This window comes from Phyllobates terribilis, unplaced genomic scaffold (assembly GCF_046119375.1).
Source record: "Phyllobates terribilis strain yellow unplaced genomic scaffold, ASM4611937v1 Scaffold_299__1_contigs__length_2334479, whole genome shotgun sequence".
Taxonomy (NCBI): Eukaryota; Metazoa; Chordata; class Amphibia; order Anura; family Dendrobatidae; genus Phyllobates; species Phyllobates terribilis.
Genome location: NW_027363059.1, coordinates 1,320,377 through 1,338,704, shown reverse-complemented (window position 1 = coordinate 1,338,704; position 18,328 = coordinate 1,320,377). Strand labels below are relative to the sequence as shown.

The 18,328-nt window shown below is 46.4% G+C and overlaps 1 long non-coding RNA gene across 1 annotated transcript in view; it reads right to left on the bottom strand.

The window, feature by feature from the left end:
* Window positions 1–656: 656 nt before the first annotated feature.
* LOC141220797 (uncharacterized) overlaps window positions 657–18,328 on the bottom strand; it is a 45,709-nt gene continuing 28,037 nt past the window's right edge. Inside the window, exon 3 of the long non-coding RNA XR_012288938.1 lies at window positions 657–1,002. This is a non-coding gene — a long non-coding RNA (uncharacterized lncRNA). The remainder of the gene's footprint in view (window positions 1,003–18,328) is intronic.

The following is an 18,328-nucleotide window of genomic DNA, read 5'->3' as shown; positions in this document are numbered from 1 at the left end:
GTACTATATACAGTGGGTACGGAAAGCATTCAGACCCCTTTACATCTTTCACTCTTTGTTTCATTGCAGCCATTTGGTAAATTCTAAAAAGTTCATTTTTTTTCTCATTAAAGTACACTGTGCACCCCATCTTGACTGAAAAAAAAACAGAAATGTAGAAATTTTTGCAAATTTATTAAAAAAGGAAAACTGAAATATCACATGGTCATAAGTATTCAGACCCTTTGCTCATATTTAAGTCACATGCTGTCCATTTCCTTGTGATCCTCCTTGAGATGGTTCTACTCTTTCATTGGAGTCCAGCTGTGTTTAATTAAACTGATAGGACTTGATTTGGAAAGGCACACACCTGTCTATATAAGACCTCACAGCTCACAGTGCATGTCAGACCAAATGAGAATCATGAGCTCAAAGGAACTGCCTGTTACGATGTTAGTAGATACCCTGAAGTCCAAAGGCGTGGGCCAAAAGCAGAGACTGAGACAAGAGTAGTGTGAAAGTCTATTTTAAACTCAAGTGCAAAAGATCACAGCAAACAGTTTATGAAGGTAAGTTCATTCCAAACAATACTTCTTAGAACCTAATCTGTAAGGCACGGCCTTCATTACTATTAGGGTATGTAAACGTTAACGATAGTCCAAGTTTACTTAGGTACAGTAATATGCAAACAGAAATAAGGATAGTAAGCAGACGTAGGCATTCCTCAGTTGATTGTGGACTCACGTAGTGCAGAAGAGAAGACAAACTGGAATATGGATCTGGATATTGAAGAATGCAGGAGGTGCAGAGGAGGAAACAGCGATGTCTTAAGCAGAGCTGGAGCCGGGTATTTAAACACAGAGCAAGATGGTGACTATACCAGAGGTGTAGAGATCCAGGAGAAGTTTTCTTCAGGAAGACAAAAGTTCAGAGATCCCAGCGTGAGTGAACAACAGCCAGCGGTTCCTTTCAGCAGAAGTCCCCTTAGCAGAGGATTCAGGCAGCAATCCTTTCAGCGGATGACTAGGAGTAAACACAAAGTCAGCAAGACTCTATTCAGAGGGCTAGCACAGGTGAGTAGAAAGCTAAAAGCACACAATACTCAGGCAAGGCATGATTGCAACACATGCAGTTTAAGTAGGTCCACAGGCAGGAAACACATGACCCCAGTGAGGCAATGGAAGCCATCTTGGCTAAGGGAAAAACTACTGGCAAAGTAAAATTAAACCTGGCATCCTGACACTGCCAAAGGAGCTTAGAGACAGAATTGTGGCAAGGCACAGATCTGGCCAAGTTTACAAAAGAATTTCTGCATTAGTCAAGGGTCCTAAGAACACAGTGGCCTCCATAATCCTTAAGTGGAAAAAGTTTGGGACCACCAGAAGTCTTCCTAGACCTGGCCGTCCAGCTCAACTGAGCAATCGTGGGAGAAGAGCCTTGGTGAGAGAGGTAAAGATGAACCCCAAGATCACTGTGGCTGAGCTCCAAAGATGCAGTAGGGGGATGGGAGAAAGTTGCATAAAGTCAACTATCACTGCAGCCCTCCACAAGTCGAGCCTTTATGGCAGAGTGGCCCAACGGAAGCCTCTCCTCAGTGCAAGACATATGGAAGCCTGCACAGAGTTTGCTTAAAAACACATGAAGGACTCCCAGTCTATGAGAAATAAGATTCTTTGGTCTGATGAGACTAAGATAGAACTTTTTGGTGATAATTCTAAGGGGTATGTGTGGAGAAAACCAGGCACTGCTCATCACCTGCCCAATACAATCCCAACAGTGAAACATGGTGGTGGCAGCATCATGGGGGTGTTTTTCAGCTGCAGGGACAGGACGACTGGTTGGAATTGAAAGAAACATGAATGTGGCCAAGTACACAGATATCCTGGATGAAAACCTCTTCCAGAGTGCTCTGGACCTCAGACTTGGCCGAAGGTCCACCTTCCAACAAGACAATGACCCTATGCACACAGTTAAAATAACAAAGGAGTGGCTTCAGAACAACTTTGTGACCATTCTAGACTGGCCCAGCCAGAGCCCTGACCTAAACCCAATTGAACATCTCTGGAGAGACCTGAAAATGGCTGTCCACCAACGTTCACCATCCAACCTGACAGAACTGGAGAGGATCTGCAAGGAAGAATGGCAGAGGAACCCCAAATCCAGGTGTGAAAAACTTGTTGCATCATTCCCAAGATGACTCATGGATGCACTAGCTCAAAAGGGGGCTTCTACTCAATACTGGTCATTTGGTCTGACATGCACTGTGAGCTGTGAGGTCTTATATAGACAGGTGTGTGCCTTTCCAAATCAAGTCCTATCAGTTTAATTAAACACAGCTGGACTCCAATGAAAGAGTAGAACCATCTCAAGGAGGATCACAAGGAAATGGACAGCATGTGACTTAAATATGAGCAAAGGGTCTGAATACTTATGACCATGTGATATTTCAGTTTTCCTTTTTTAATAAATTTGCAAAAATTTCTACATTTCTGTTTTTTTCAGTCAACATGGGGTGCAGAGTGTACTTTAAAGAGGAAAAAATGAACTTTTTAGAATTTACCAAATGGCTGCAATGAAACAAAGAGTGAAAAATTTAAAGGGGTCTGAATGCTTTCCGTACCCACTGTACTTCAATAAAACTCACCCTATAGATACCCTAGCCTGAACCTGCATGTCAACGGAGATGGGCATCCTACATATAGATGACAATGGCACCCTTGCTGAACGGCAGCTGCCCCTAGACCCTAAAAGTCCCTTATTCGTACTTACATAGACCAAAGATCTGACAGTCTACCAGAAACTGGTACAGATATCACATCAAACAATCAATCCTCAGTGTGTACTAAATGATTAAAGTGACAACAGTGAATAAAGTGACAATGTGCAAATTTATAAAAACACCCAAGAACGTTCCTAATATCTTTGGACCTCCAAGCCAAAGGATACATTCGGGCATCCAAACAAAGGCTACAATCAGCCCTGTTCAACACCCTAGATGCTGATTACCTGCCTTATAGTGGAGGGTGACACCCTAGTTAATGTTGACACTGTGGCGCCCCGCTCCACGGCGGCTATCCCTGGATAACCCTAGCCAGCCCTGGAATTAATCACCCATAGAGGTATCAATGACATAAATGATCACAAGACTAAACAATAAAAGGAACTTATCTTGATAAAGTGCAATACTGATGCGGATCATCTTTATGCCGCATGTCCCGATTTTAAAGAGATTTAATAAAATTTGTATTTTAGGGTTTATGTTATACTTATGTCTTATGGTATCCTAAGCTTATCTTATGCTATACTCACATTATGCATTAACACTTCACATGCTGTTACATCACCATTATACATTACATAAGACACATATCACTTTTAGATATAAAACCGCAAGACAGTATTCACATGAGGTGTTTGTTGTCTTCAGGGGCAGGAACAGGGTAAGACAGTCCACATCCCTACAGTTTTGTATCTTGGGCTCTGTGCACACAGCCTGCTCCAAGCTTAGCCGGTAAGAGCCCTATCTATGTGGTACAATACTGGGGTTCATCGTATGTTTTCCGCATCTACTGTATGGAGGTTTCTCTACTATCAATAAAGAGAAGGTTTTTCGCAGCCTTATTCTTAAGAAGACAGGGGGTTTAGCTCCATGTCACACTACACACCGTGGTAAGGTGTATGAGGGGAGCATAGCCCGCCTAATCTAATAGTATGGGCGTCACTAATAGGCTGTAAACCAGACACTGTGCGTGACCAGCGCCAAAATATCTACCAGAACCTCATATATAGATTTTGCACGTTATTTTTATTCAGGGTTCAGACAAGCCCATCAATGCTGGATTTGTAAACTAGGGGGTCTGTCCTCATGGGGTGCACTTAGATAGTGCTTTGCAGCCTGCCTAATCTAACAGTATGAGTGTCACTAATAGGCTGTAAGCCCTATATTGAGCACTATCTGTGTTAGGTGTTTTCTGGATCTGAAATGGGTTCAGAATCATCAGTGGATTCTGTGGTCTCCTATTCCAGTCCAGCCAGGGCAGATGCTGCTCAGCATCGTCATTGGTCCCAACGCCTAGCTGGTGCACGAGATGTACAAGCTGTCTCTTGGGTCTTTGTTCCTAGCAACATGAAGGATAGATTGCGGAGGGAAACAGGGCTGTTACAGCCTAAGTCCAGGATACACTGCACTGAGCATGCCCGTGACATGGCGGACCGTGATTAGTGGTTTGGGAGTCAGCTGATCCGGTGACCTGGCACCGCCTGATTGGTCGCGGGTGACGTCACCAATAATGTGACGGTGGGCAGGGCTTAATATTTAAATAGCACGCCCACAAACATGGCGGCGCGCTCTGATCATTGAGCTGAGTTGGTGTTACTGTGTGGACGCTTGGTCGTTTCGGCTCCACGTGTGCTTTTGCTGTTATAGCTTCTGACAGGCAGGTTTAGCAGGGGATAGACAGCCTTAGATGGAGGGAGGCAGGTAGCTTCGTCTGACACTCTGGCTCCAACAAGGGGGTCGCTATACACCCCGAGCAGACTGCGGACTCCGTATTCCCGGCACCGCCTGTTAGCCACGTGGAGAGATACTCCTCAGTCCGGTAGCACGCTGGCTGGGAGCACGTATAAGCCGGCGTGAATCACACACGCATCCGAGCGCCTGCTGCGTAGCCTCTGTGCAGTTAACAGGGCTACGGCTCCATTATTTGTCGCACATCTCTCGTGCAGTTAACGGAGATAGTGCGAATCCCTATTCCCGTTCCGGTGTGCAGTAACACGGGGGGGGATTGTTATTTCAGTTGGTTGTTTTACCTTCTTACCCGGAAGGTGTTCGTCCGCAGTCCTCCAGGCTGCATCGCGGACCCCGGGTTCGTTTGCTTTCCATTATTTAATAAAGTTGTTTGCAACCATTCCCCTAACAATCTGTGTGTGACCAGTGACCTATACAAGCCATTTTTTGTGTGCAGTTTTAATACTAAGCAATGACCCCCTCCAAGAATTGGTAGGTTATGAGTTGGTTGTCTCATCAGTATTTTGCACCTGTGCTGCCCCTGCCTTTATTATATGGTTTGCTTCATCCTGATTAGTGCATTCGTTTTGAGACCTGGGCAGGTGAATAAATACTGTTCCTCTTTTTTGCTGTGTTAATAATTTTTTTCAGTTTTAATTCAACTACTCTAGCATCAAGCTCCTAATTCGCTTTGTCTAAAGGAAGTTAGATGGCAATGTTTTATTGTGTGAGGTATGGAACTCTCTACCACATGACCTTGTAATACTTAATTCTCTAAAAAAAAGTTCAAGGAGGTCCTGTGTGACTTTCTTGAATAACATTACAGGTTATTCATACTAGATTTTGTTATGGGACGTTGATCCAAGCAACTAGTCTGATTGCCATATGTGGAGTCGGGAAGGAATTTTTCCCCTAATTTTGGGCAAGCAGCATCTGCCTCATGGGGTTTTTTGACTTCCTCTGGATCAACACATTAGCTTTTCACAGGTCTCTATATATAGTGTGATGGCTCCCACAGCTCTTTATATACAGTACTAGATGGTGTCCCGATTCTAACGCATCGGGTATTCTAGAATCTGTATGCGGCCGACCAGGCGCAATCAACAGAGTGGTGTTTAAATGTGGCGCCAAAATCGCTGATTGGTCGCGGCGCCAATATCGCTGATTCCGACCAATCAGCGAATCGTATTACTGAGGAACGGGCAGCGACGCTACCTGTGCGGGTACTTCCGCTGCGAGGAACCGGGAGATGGCCGGCTGCTCACAGCCGAAGTATCCCGACTGGCGGCGCCGCTCCCCGGTCCTCGCTTCACACTTGCCGTCGGGAGATCAGCGGCCCTAGCCATTGATCTCCCGACGGTAGCCGCATGGAGGTCAGCAGCGCCGCCGGTCGCGGTACTTCTGCTGCGAGCAGCCGGGAGATGAGCGGCTAGCGCCGGTCATCTCCCGGCTGCATCGCCGCTGACCTCCGTGCGGCAGATGAGCTGCTAACGGCCGCCATCTTTTTCTGAAATCCCGCGTCGCTGATTGGCCGCGGCTGGACCAATCAGCGACGCAGGATTTCCTGGACAGAAGGACAGACAGACAGACGGGATTAGACGATTATATACAGTACAGACCAAAAGTTTGGACACACCTTCTCATTTCAAGATTTTTCTGTATTTTCATGACTATGAAAATTGTACATTCACACTGAAGGCATCAAAACTATGAATTAACACATGTGGAATTATATACTTAACAAAAAAGTGTGAAACAACTGAAAATATGTCTTATATTCTAGGTTCTTCAAAGTAGCCACCTTTTGCTTTGATGACTGCTTTGCACACTCTTGGCATTCTCTTGATGAGCTTCAAGAGGTAGTCAATGGAAATGGTCTTCCAACAATCTTGAAGGAGTTCCCAGAGATGCTTAGCTCTTGTTGGCCCTTTTGCCTTCACTCTGCGGTCCAGCTCACCCCAAATCATCTCGATTGGGTTCAGGTCTGGTGACTGTGGAGGCCAGGTCATCTGGCGTAGCACCCCATCATTCTCCTTCTTGGTCAAATAGCCCTTACACAGCCTGGAGGTGTGTTTGGGGTCATTGTCCTGTTGAAAAATAAATGATGGTCCAACTAAACGCAAACCGGATGGAATAGCATGCCGCTGCAAGATGCTGTTGTAGCCATGCTGGTTCAGTATGCCTTCAATTTTGAATAAATCCCCAACAGTGTCACCAGCAAAGCACCCCCACACCATCACACCTCCTCCTCCATGCTTCTCGGTGGGAACCAGACATGTAGAGTCCATCCGTTCACCTTTTCTGCATCGCACAAAGACACGGTGGTTGGAACCAAAGATCTCAAATTTAGACTCATCAGACCAAAGCACAGATTTCCACTGGTCTAATGTCCATTCCTTGTGTTCTTTAGCCCAAATAAGTCTCTTCTGCTTGTTGCCTGTCCTTAGCAGTGGTTTCCTAGCAGCTATTTTACCATGAAGGCCTGCTGCACAAAGTCTCCTCTTAACAGTTGTTGAAGAGATGTGTCTGCTGCTAGAACTCTGTGTGGCATTGACCTGGTCTCTAATCTGAGCTGCTGTTAACCTGCGATTTCTGAGGCTGGTGACTCGGATAAACTTATCCTCAGAAGCAGAGGTGACTCTTGGTCTTCCTTTCCTGGGGCAGTCCTCATGTGAGCCAGTTTCTTGCAGCGCTTGATGGTTTTTGCATCTGCACTTGGGGACACTTTCAAAGTTTTACCAATTTTTTGCATTGACTGACCTTCATTTCTTAAAGTAATGATGGCCACTCATTTTTCTTTACTTAGCTGCTTTTTTCTTGCCATAATACAAATTCTAACAGTCTATTTAGTAGGACTATCAGCTGTGTATCCACCAGACTTCTGCACAACACAGCTGATGATCCGAACCCCATTTATAAGGCAAGAACTCCCACTTATTAAACCTGACAGGGCACACCTGTGAAGTGAAAACCATTTCCGGTGACTACCTCTTGAAGCTCATCAAGAGAATGCCAAGAGTGTGCAAAGCAGTCATCAAAGCAAAAGGTGGCTACTTTGAAGAACCTAGAATATAAGACATATTTTCAGTTGTTTTACACTTTTTTTGTTAAGTATATAATTTCACATGTGTTAATTCATAGTTTTGATGCCTTCAGTGTGAATGTACAATTTTCATAGTCATGAAAATACAGAAAAATCTTTAAATGAGAAGGTGTGTCCAAACTTTTGGTCTGTACTGTATATTAGATGATGACCCCACAGACCCTTTACACAGCATTATGTTTCCACAGCTCCTTGTATACAGTATGATTCCCTCATTGTTCCCTAAATACAGTATGATGTGCTCACAGCTCCATATACACCGTATGATGTCCCCACACATGCAGATACACAATATGATACCTATACACAATATGATGCCCCTACATCTCCCTATACACAATATGATGCCCCTACATCTCCCTCCATCTGAACAAGTCTCTCCAACTTCAGAAAGATTATGGACGCATCACATTTTTTTTTACGGACAGGGAAAAAAGTGCCCTATTTTTATGGACTGTCCAAGAATTTCTGGACAGTTGGCTACCCTGCTATTAGTTCCACTGGGGTGGCAGCCTAGGTGGATGCTGGAAGCACAACCGTCTCTCCCTAAGATTCGGAGAGGGAAGGCCACCGATTCCTGACCCTTGCTGTGGCCTTTTCGTTGAGAGGGATGGTTTATTGAGGGCCCATATATACACACAGTCATGGCCGGAAGTGTTTAGCAACCTTGAGATTGTTCCAGAAAGTGAAGTATTTCTCCCAGAAAATTATTACAATTACACATGTTTTGTTATACATTTGTTATAATATTTATTTCCTTTGTGTGTATTGAAACAGCACAAAAAAATGGGAAAAAAAGGCAAATTGGACATAATTTCACACAAAACTCCAAAAATGGGCCGGACAAAATTGTTGGCACTTTTCCAAAATTGTGGAAAAACAACTTTGCTTCAAGCATGTGATGCTCGTTAAAACTCACCTGTGGCAAGTAACAGTCGTGGGTAATATGAAAGTCATACCTGAGACCAGATAAAAAGTGGAGAAGATAGATAGATATGAGATTGATAGATATGAGATAGATAGATGGATATGTGGCACCCCAGGGGTCTGGTTACCACTGTAATAGAAATATTATGTCTGAGAGCAAGTGGGAGGTTTCCTGGTTCGGAGCCCTTAAACATTCAACACCTCCTGTCCCAGACCAGATAGGGGAGGAACCTGCCCTATATAAACTGGATCTGGGGCGGGGTTAGTGAAGTCAGAGCCTGGAGTTAGTTCCAGACACAGGGAAAGTAACAGCGAGGAGCTCTGTAGGAGCAGGAGCTGAAGACCAGGGACTTGAGCTAAGTGGAGTTCGTCCTGGCAGAAGACTCTGAGAACCGGACACAGGAGTCCGAGGTTGCGGGGACTTATATATACCCAGCAGCAGAAACCCGCCGGCAGGGGATTTCAAGTCCTCTGGCCATAGAAGCCCGGAGGCTCAGTCACGAGCAAGGGACCAGCACTGCAATCGAGGAGCGGGGGCTATCAGAAGGCCCCAAGTCACCAGCCATACAGGTGAGCACCACATGGAACACTCAGGGACGTGGGCTACTTCCACTCGCTTACAGCAAGGTAGCCAGGAAGAGTGCAGATAGTCGGGGAGGCCTACAACTCCACCTGGCCAGGGGAACTCCAGTTTGCTCACAGACTGACCAGGCCTCTTATGCTAGCCAGTACTCCCGGGAGGGTCTGCCTTATCACCATCAGTAAAGACCCTGAACTGCACTGCAAAGCCTCTGAGTCGTTCCTGCTGCGCTCGTGTACCATCACTCCTATCATCCACACTCACTAGCCTGAGGCTATACTCCTCCCGTGGGGAGTTATACTACACTCTGCTGCCCTCACAACATCAGCCTCAGAGGTCTGCTCAGCAGCGGCCGTTCTTATTGACCGCAATCCACGGGTGGCGTAGTCGGACATTGCATTATACTGATACAGAGACTGCCACAATATTGGTCTGGCCACCCTGAGCCACGGGACCAGGTCGCCACAACTACTCCCAGCATTGCCCTGAAGTCCGGTCCCGGGTGCCCCATGGCCCAGGGGGCGCGTCATATAGATAATAGATAGATGATAGATAGTCCTATGATATGAGATAGAGGTCGTTATAGACAGGTTTATACACTCTCTCCCGAAGTCGGTAAAATCCTGGGTTGCCCAGGGAGATCCCTATAATGCTGATGACTTGGTGGGGTTGGTGGAAAGATACCAGGCGGTTGAGAGTCCGTTGGGAAAACAAGGGGTCGTAGCCTCTCAATACTGGGGTTCCCAAAAGGAGGCGGACACCCAAAAGAAGGGAGCTAGCGCCACACCTGGGGGGCATCCTAGAGTTCAGGAGGGGTCTGAGTTGCTGCCCAAGGTCCCACCCCATAATATAGTGTGTTGGAGATGTCATACCCCTGGCCATATTGCCTCCCGGTGTCCCATAACCTCTGAACCAATGGACTGTAACATGGGCCGGCGTTGCTCTTATTTTGCCTACCCCGCCTGCAGCGCGGTTCGTCAACATGGCGAGGGCCCTCAGGGATGCTCAGTGTCAGTTAACGGGGCACAAGTCTCTGGACTATTGGTCTCAGGAAGTTTGGTGACCCTGATAAGGGCCACACTCCCTCATCGGCTGGTTTCTGGGAAGGTGGTGGGTGTCCGGTGTATCAATGGGGACGCTAAGAACTATCCTGTGGCCCAGGTGGATGTAAACACAGACTGTGGCACCACATCTCATGAAGTGGCGGTCGTTAAGGACCTATTGCATCCCATAATAATTGGACGTTACTTTGCATTATTCTGGGAAATGTGGGGGAAAGCGGGGACACCTGGTTGCTTGGACGACAGCCAGATCGCCCCTAAGGAAACTTACCCGCAGAACATAGTAGATGAGTTTCCCATGTGTGTGCTGGTGGGCAATGAGGCTGAAGTAGCATCCCCTGAGTCCAATATCCCTGAGCTTTAGGTGTCCGAGGGAAACTTTGGAACTGCCCAACTCAGGGATTTAACTCTGAAAGGGGCCTTTGAAAATGTTACTGTGTTAAATGGGATGCCTCAGGAACCGGGGGCTGACACTCGGTTCCCTCATTTTGCTGTGAATGGGGATTTGCTGTACAGAATAACCAAGCCAAGGGGTGAGGTAATAGAACAGTTGCTGGTGCCAGGGCCCTATAGACGCAGGGTGTTAGACATGGCTCATTCTCATGTGTTGGGTGGTCACCTGGGTGCAGACAAGATTCAAGAACGGATCCTCCAAAGATTCTACTGGCCAGGTTGCTATAGAGAAATATAGAGTTATTGTCGTTCCTGCCCCACATGCCAGATAACCTCCCCAGTGGCCCACTTCCGCAGTCCCCTAGTGCCACTACCAGTCATCGAGGTTCCATTCGAACGCATAGCAATGGATCTAGTGGGGCCTCTGGTCAAGTCCGCCCAAGTGCATCAGTATATCCTGGTGGTATTAGATTATGCTACATGGTATCTGGAGGCCGTACCACTACGAAACTCCTCCACCAGGTGTATAGCCCGGGAGTTAGTCCACATGTTTTCAAGAACTGGGTTGCCTAACGAGATCCTAACAGACCAAGGAACTCCATTTATGTCGAAGGTCATGAGGGAATTGTGCAAGACACTGCAGATTGCACAACTGAGAACCTCCGTGTACTCTCCCCAGACGGACGGACTGGTAGAGAGGTTTAACAAAACCTTGAAAGCAATGTTGAGGAAAGCAGTGGAAAAGGATGGCCGAGACTGGGACTATATGTTGTTCGCCATGAGGGAAGTTCCCAAAGCTTCCACAGGTTTCTCCCCGTTTGAACCACTCTATGGACGACACCCTCAGGACTCCTGGAGGTGGAGAAAGAGTCCTGGGAAGCTGAGACCACTCCCTATAGGAGAGTGGTGGAGCACGTTGCCCAGATGCAAGAGAGGATTGCCCATGTGATGCCCATTGTGAGGGAGCACCTCCTTAAGGCACAAAAGGCACAGTCCAGGGTGTATAATAGGTCGGCCAGGGTGAGATCGTTCAACCCAGGAGATCGAGTGCTTGTGCTAGTCCCACAGTGGAGACAAGTTCATGGCCAAGTGGCAGGGCCCCTATGAGGTGGTAGAGAAAGTGGGGGAAGTCAACTTTAAGATCCACCAACCAGGGAAGAGGAAGCCCTACCAAATTTACCATGTTAACTTGATTAAGCCATGGCAAGATAGAGAGCCTGCGGAAGCTCCCTGTTTAATGGCTGAGGCCGATGTGAAAGAGGTCAAGGTGGCAGAGTCACTGTCACATGCCCAAAAGCAACAGTGCAAAGAGTTGTTACAGCGAAATAAAGACATGTTTTCGGAGTTGCCAGGACTCACTCAGGTCATAGAGCATGAGGTTCTCACAGAGCCTCATGTTCGCGTCAATCTAAAACCATACCGGATCCCCGAAGCCCGCAGAGAGGTGATCTCTAAAGAAGTAAGGCGGATGCTAAACCTGGGAGTCATTGAAGAGTCCAAAAGTGGATGGTCCAGTCCTATAGTCTTAGTGCCGAAACCAGATGGGGAATGGCGGTTTTGCAACGACTATAGGAAGCTGAACGAGGTCTCAAAGTTCGACGCCTACCCAATGCCTAGGGTAGATGAGCTTATCGAAAGGCTAGGACCCGCTCGGTACATCACCACTCTGGACCTCACCAAAGGATATTGGCAAATTCCCCTGTCCAAAGAGGCTAAGGAGAAGACAGCCTTCTCAACGCCAATACGTCAGGATGCCGTTTGGGTTGAAGGGAGCTCCGGCCACCTTCCAGAGAGCCATGGACCGGATCTTAGCACCCCACAAACAGTATGCAGCGGCCTACCTAGATGCCATCGTCATATTTAGCCAGGACTGGGAAAGTCATCTGGACAAAGTTCAAGCCATACTTGATGCCCTAAGGAAGGCGGGCTTTACTATCAACCCGAAGAAATGTGCCATGGGGATGGAGGAAGCCAAGTACCTAGGGTACGTGGTTGGTAGAGGGGAAATAAAACCACAAATAAATAAGGTCGAGGCGATCTTGAACTGGCCACAGCCCCTCTCGAAGAAGCAGGTCATGGCGTTTCTAGGCATTGTGGGCTACTATCGAAGATTTGTCCCTAACTTTGCCCTGATAGCAGCCCCACTGATGGATCTTCTGAAAGGGATGAAGTCAGCTATGGCCAAGTGGTCCCCGGAAGCAGAAGCGACCTGCCAGGAATTGAAACTGGTCCTCTGTAAACAACCAGTCTTGGTGGCACCCAGCTTCTCCAAGGAGTTTGTGGTCCAGATGGATGCATCGGATGTCGGGCTGGGAGCAGTCTTGTCCCAGGAGATTAACGGAGAAGAACACCCTGTAAAATACCTCAGTCTGAAGCTCTCCGCTTGTGAGAAGGACTACTCCATTGTAGAAAAAGAATGTTTGGCCATTAAGTGGGCGTTAAACACTCTGAGGTATTACCTATTAGGTAGAAGGTTCAGGTTAGTGTCAGACCATGCCCCATTGAGGTGGATGCGAGAAAAGAAGGGAAACAATGCCAGAGTGACTAGGTGGTTCCTGGCTCTACAAGATTTTAGTTTCCGGGTAGAGCATAGGCCTGGGAAACAACATGGGAATGCCGCTGCCTTGTCAAGGGTTTATTGTATGGTGACAGAAGGTGCCAAGCCCTACGGCTTTGGACAGAGGGGGGGTGTATGTAAGGTTGCTGCCGGACAGATCGTGGACGGGAGGTATGTGTCCTCGAAGTGCCATGCTTCGGTGATGTAGGATCCGGAGAAGCAGGCTCCAGCACACATAGTGCTGAGAGGAATTTAATGGGTCCGGATTACAGGGCCGGGTTTTATGAGCAGCTGAAAGAGCACCTGTGGCACCTAACAGGTGTTGGCAATAACTAAATCACACTTGCAGCCAGTTAACATGGATTAAAGTTGACTCAACTTCTGTCCTGTGTCCTTGTGTGTACCACATTGAGCATGGAGAAAAGAAAGAAGACCAAAGAACTGTTTGCGGACTTGTGAAACCAAATTGTGAGGAAGCATGAGCAATCTGAAGGCTACAAGTCCGTCTCCAAAGACCTGAATGTTCCTGTGTCTTCCGTACGCAGTGTCATCAAGAAGTTTAAAGCCCATGGCACTGTGGCTAACCTCCCTACATGTGGACGGAAAAGAAAAATTGACGAGAGATTTCAACGCAAGATTGTGCGGATGGTGGATAAAGAACCTCGACTAACATCCAAACAAGTTCAAGCTGCCCTGCAGTCCGAGGCTACAACAGTGTCAACCCGTACTATCCGTCGGCGTCTGAATGAAAAGGGACTGTATGGTAGGATACCCAGGAAGACCCCACTTCTTACCCCGAGACATAAAAAAGCCAGGCTGGAGTTTGCCAAAACTTACCTGATAAAGCCTAAAACTGGAAGTGCATTGAGGTGAAGGTGAAGAGGTATTGGGAATCCTGCAGAAAATACCTGTGTGAATTGCGTGAAGAGGTATTGGGAATCCTGCAGAAAATACCTGTGTGAATTGCGTGAAGAGGTATTGGGAATCCTGCAGAAAATACCTGTGTGAATTGCGTGAAGAGGTATTGGGAATCCTGCAGAAAATACCTGTGTGAATTGCGGTGAGTGCTGCATTGTGATCTGCTGAGTGCTTTTCTACCTGTTTAGATTGATTGGGCTTTTTAAAATCTATTTTCTCACTACAGTTTTAGTTTCTTAGTTTACTACCTGTGTATTTAAGGGTTAACTACATTGCACTAAAATCCTGAGGTGTAGATTTACTCACAAGGGGTTAATTAAGGGGAAGGGGTCATAATTAAGGGTTTATAAGGGGCAGCTGGTTGGGCATAAAGTCCTTTGGAAGTGCATTGAGGTGAAGGGTACATTGCTGGAAAAGGAAAAAAAAAAAAAAAAAAACACTTTAAATCTCTTAGTTTGCGAGTGTGAACGAGCTGCGTGTGTCCGGAGCGTAAGTGCGAACGAAAGTAAGTGTGTGACTTGTTTTTCAGTGAAGAGTAGTGTTGAGCGATACCTTCCGATATCAGGAAATATCGTATCGGATTGGATCGGGCCGATACCCAAAAAGTATCGGATATCGCCGATTCCGATACCGGAAACCAATGCAAGTCAATGGGACACAAATATCGGAATGAAAATAAACCCTTTCTTTCCTTGTAGGTTAATTCTACATGAAGTAAAACAACTAAGAATAATGTAGAATGACATGAAAAGCCGGCAATTCATCAGCGGCATTCACCGGTACCCGACAATTTACAATAGAAAGAATAGAGCTTCACACATAGATTAGATAGATAGAAACATGTCAGTCACATATATATGAAGTACAGTGACAGTGTTGCTTACTGTACTTGTCATTTAGTGTAAAGGATTTATTAAAAAAAATATTAGTGTTTTCGTGCACCGTCTCTTTAAAAAAGCCGGCCGGCAATTCAGCAGCGGTACCCGACAATTTATAACAGACAGAATAGAGCTTCACACATAGATTAGATAGATAGAAACATGTCAGTCACATATATATGAAGTACAGTGACAGTGTTGCTTACTGTACTTGTCATTTAGTGTAAAGGATTTATTTAAAAAAATAATAGTGTTTTCATGCACCGTCTCTTTAAGAAAGCCGGCCGGCAATTCAGCATCTGTACCCGACAATTTAGAATAGAAAGAATAGAGAATCACACATAGATTAGATAGATAGAAACATGTCAGTCACATATATATGAAGTACAGTGACAGTGTTGCTTACTGTACTTGTCATTTAGTGTTAAAATAAAGGATTTATTTAAAAAAAAATTGGCGTGGGGTTCCCCTTAATTTTAGGCTCTAGCGGAGGTTAAGCAGACAGCTGGGGCAAATGTTTGAAGCCTGGGAAGTGGGTAATACCCACGGAGCTTCCCAGGCTACTAATATCAGCCCCCAGCTGAATACCTAGCCTTTACTAGCTATTAAAATGGGGGAACCCCCCCAAAAAAATGACGTGGGGTCCCCCCTAATTTAATAGCTAGCAAAGGCTAGGCAGACAGCTGGGGGCTGATATTAATAGCCCAGGAAGGGTGCCATGAATATTGGCCCCCTCCCAGGCTAGAAACACCAGCCGTCAGCCGCCCCAGAAATGGCGCATCCATAGGATGCGCCAATTCTGGCACTTAGCCTCGCTCTTCCACGCTGCCCTGGTGCGGTGGCAGGGGGTAATAGGGTTGGGGTTGATGTCAGCTTATAATGCCAGCTGACATCAAGCCCAGGTTAGTAATGGAGAGGCGTCTATAAGACACCCCCATTACTAACCCCATAGTCAAAGTTAAAAGAAAACACAAACACCCAGAATAAAGTCCTTTAATTGAAATAAAGACACAATTCTTTATTGTTCTAAATTAAACCATACTTACCATCACGCCCATTCCAGCTGAAGCCAACGATCTCCTGCAATAAAAGTAAAATAATAAAGCAACCTCATCCTTACCTTTCCATGGTTCCCACGACAGCTTCAGCTCTGCTACATCGAGATGACAGGCTGGACCGCAGGAGAAAGCTGCCATCCAGCCTGTCATCCCGCAGACACTGAGAAGCGCAGGCATGCTTGCGCTCCTCAGTGTCTCTCTGTGACGTCATCCAGATGAGCCGAGTTCATGTCCAATGAACTCAGCTCACCTCATGCACGTCACTGACAGCGTGGGAAAATTCTCCTGCACTCAGCGCTTCAGCGTGAGAATTCTCCCACGGTGTCAGTGACATACATGAGGTGAGGTCATGTCCAATGAACTCAGCTCACCTCATGCACGTCACTGACAGCGTGGGAAAATTCTCACGCTGAAGTGCTGAGTGCAGGAGAATTTTCCCACGCTGTCAGTGACGTACATGAGGTGAGCTGAGTTCATTGGACATGACCTCGGCTCATCTGGATGCCGTCACAGCCAGACACTGAGGAGTGGAAGTATGCCTGCGCTTCTCAGTGTCTGCGGGATGACAGACTGGATGGCAGCGTTCTGCTGCGGTCCAGCCTGTCATCTCGATGTAGCAGAGCTGAAGCTGTCGTGCGAGCCATGGAAAGGTAAGGATGATGTTGCTTTATTATTTTACTTTTATTGCAGGAGATCGTTGGCTTCAGCTGGAATGGGCGTGATGGTAAGTATGGTTTAATTTAGAACAATAAAGAATTGTGTGTTTATTTCAATTAAAGGACTTTTTTCTGGGTGTTGTGCTTTTTTAAATACTTTACTAGAAATTCATGGTGGTCATGTCTAATATTGGCGTGACCCCATGAATTTCGGCCTTAGGGCCAGCTGATAATGCCAAGCTGGCCTTAACCCCTTTATTACCCAGTGAGCCACCGCACCAGGGCCCTGGATGAGTTGGGTACAGCGCCAGAAGATGGCGCTTCTATGAACGCGCCATTTTCTGGGGCGGCTGCGGACTGCAATTTGCAGCGGGTGGGGCCCAGAAAGCTTGGGTCTCCCTGCGCTGCGAATTCCAGCCCCCAGTTGCCTAGTTGTATCTGGCTGGGCAGAAAAATAGGGCGAAGCCCCACGCATTTTTTTTTTAAATTATTTCATGAAATTCATGGAATAATTAAGAAAAAAAGGGCTTCCCTATATTGTTGTGTCCAACCAGGTACAAATAGGCAGCTGGTGGTTGGGGGCAGCCCGTTCCTGCCTGCTGTACCTGACTGGACACAAATATAGTGCGAAGCCCCACGTCAATTTTTTTTTAATTATTTCATGAAATAATTTTTTTAAAAAAGGGCTTCCCTATATTGTTGTGTCCAACCAGGTACAAATAGGCAGCTGGTGGTTGGGGGCAGCCCATTCCTGCCTGCTGTACCTGGCTGGACACAAATATAGTGCGAAGCCTCACGTCAATTTTTTTTTAATTATTTCATGAAATAATTTTTTTAAAAAAGGGCTTCCCTATATTGTTGTGTCCGGCCAGGTACAAATAGGCAGCTGGTGGTTGGGGGCAGCCTGTTCCTGCCTGCTGTACCTGACTGGACACAAATATAGGGCGAAGCCCCACGTCAATTTTTTTTAAAATAAATCCTTTATTTTAACACTAAATGACATTTGAGGAGTTAATAAAGATGCAGTCCCTAAATTATTATTTATTTTTTAATTAATTTTTCCCAAAACTTTTGACGTGGGCTTCGCCATATTTTTGTATGCCAGCCAGGTACAGCATCCAGCTTCTATGAACGCGCCATTTTCCGGGGTGGCTGCGGACTGCAATTTTCAGCGGGGCGGGGGGGGGGGCAGAAAGCTTGGGTCTCCCTGCGCTGCAGATTCCAGCCCCCAGCTGCCTAGTTGTACCTGGCTGGACACAAAAATAGGGAGAAGCTTCACGTATTTTTTTTTTTTAATTATTTCATGAAATTCATGAAATAATTAAGAAAAAAAGGGCTTCCCTATATTGTTGTGTCCAACCAGGTACAAATAGGCAGCTGGTGGTTGGGGGCAGCCAGTTCCTGCCTGCTGTACCTGACTGGACACAAATATAGTGCGAAGCCCCACGTCAATTTTTTTTAAATCATTTCAGGAAATTCATGAAATAATTTAAAAAAATTGATGTGGGGCTTCGCCCTATATTTGTGTCCAGTCAGGTACAGCAGGCAGGAACGGGCTGCCCCCAACCACCAGCTGCCTATTTGTACCTAGCCGGACACAACAATATAGGGAAGCCCTTTTTTTCTTAATTATTCCATGAATTTCATGAATTTAAAAAAAAAAAACGTGGAGCTTCGCCCTATTTTTGTGTCCAGCCAGGTACAACTAGGC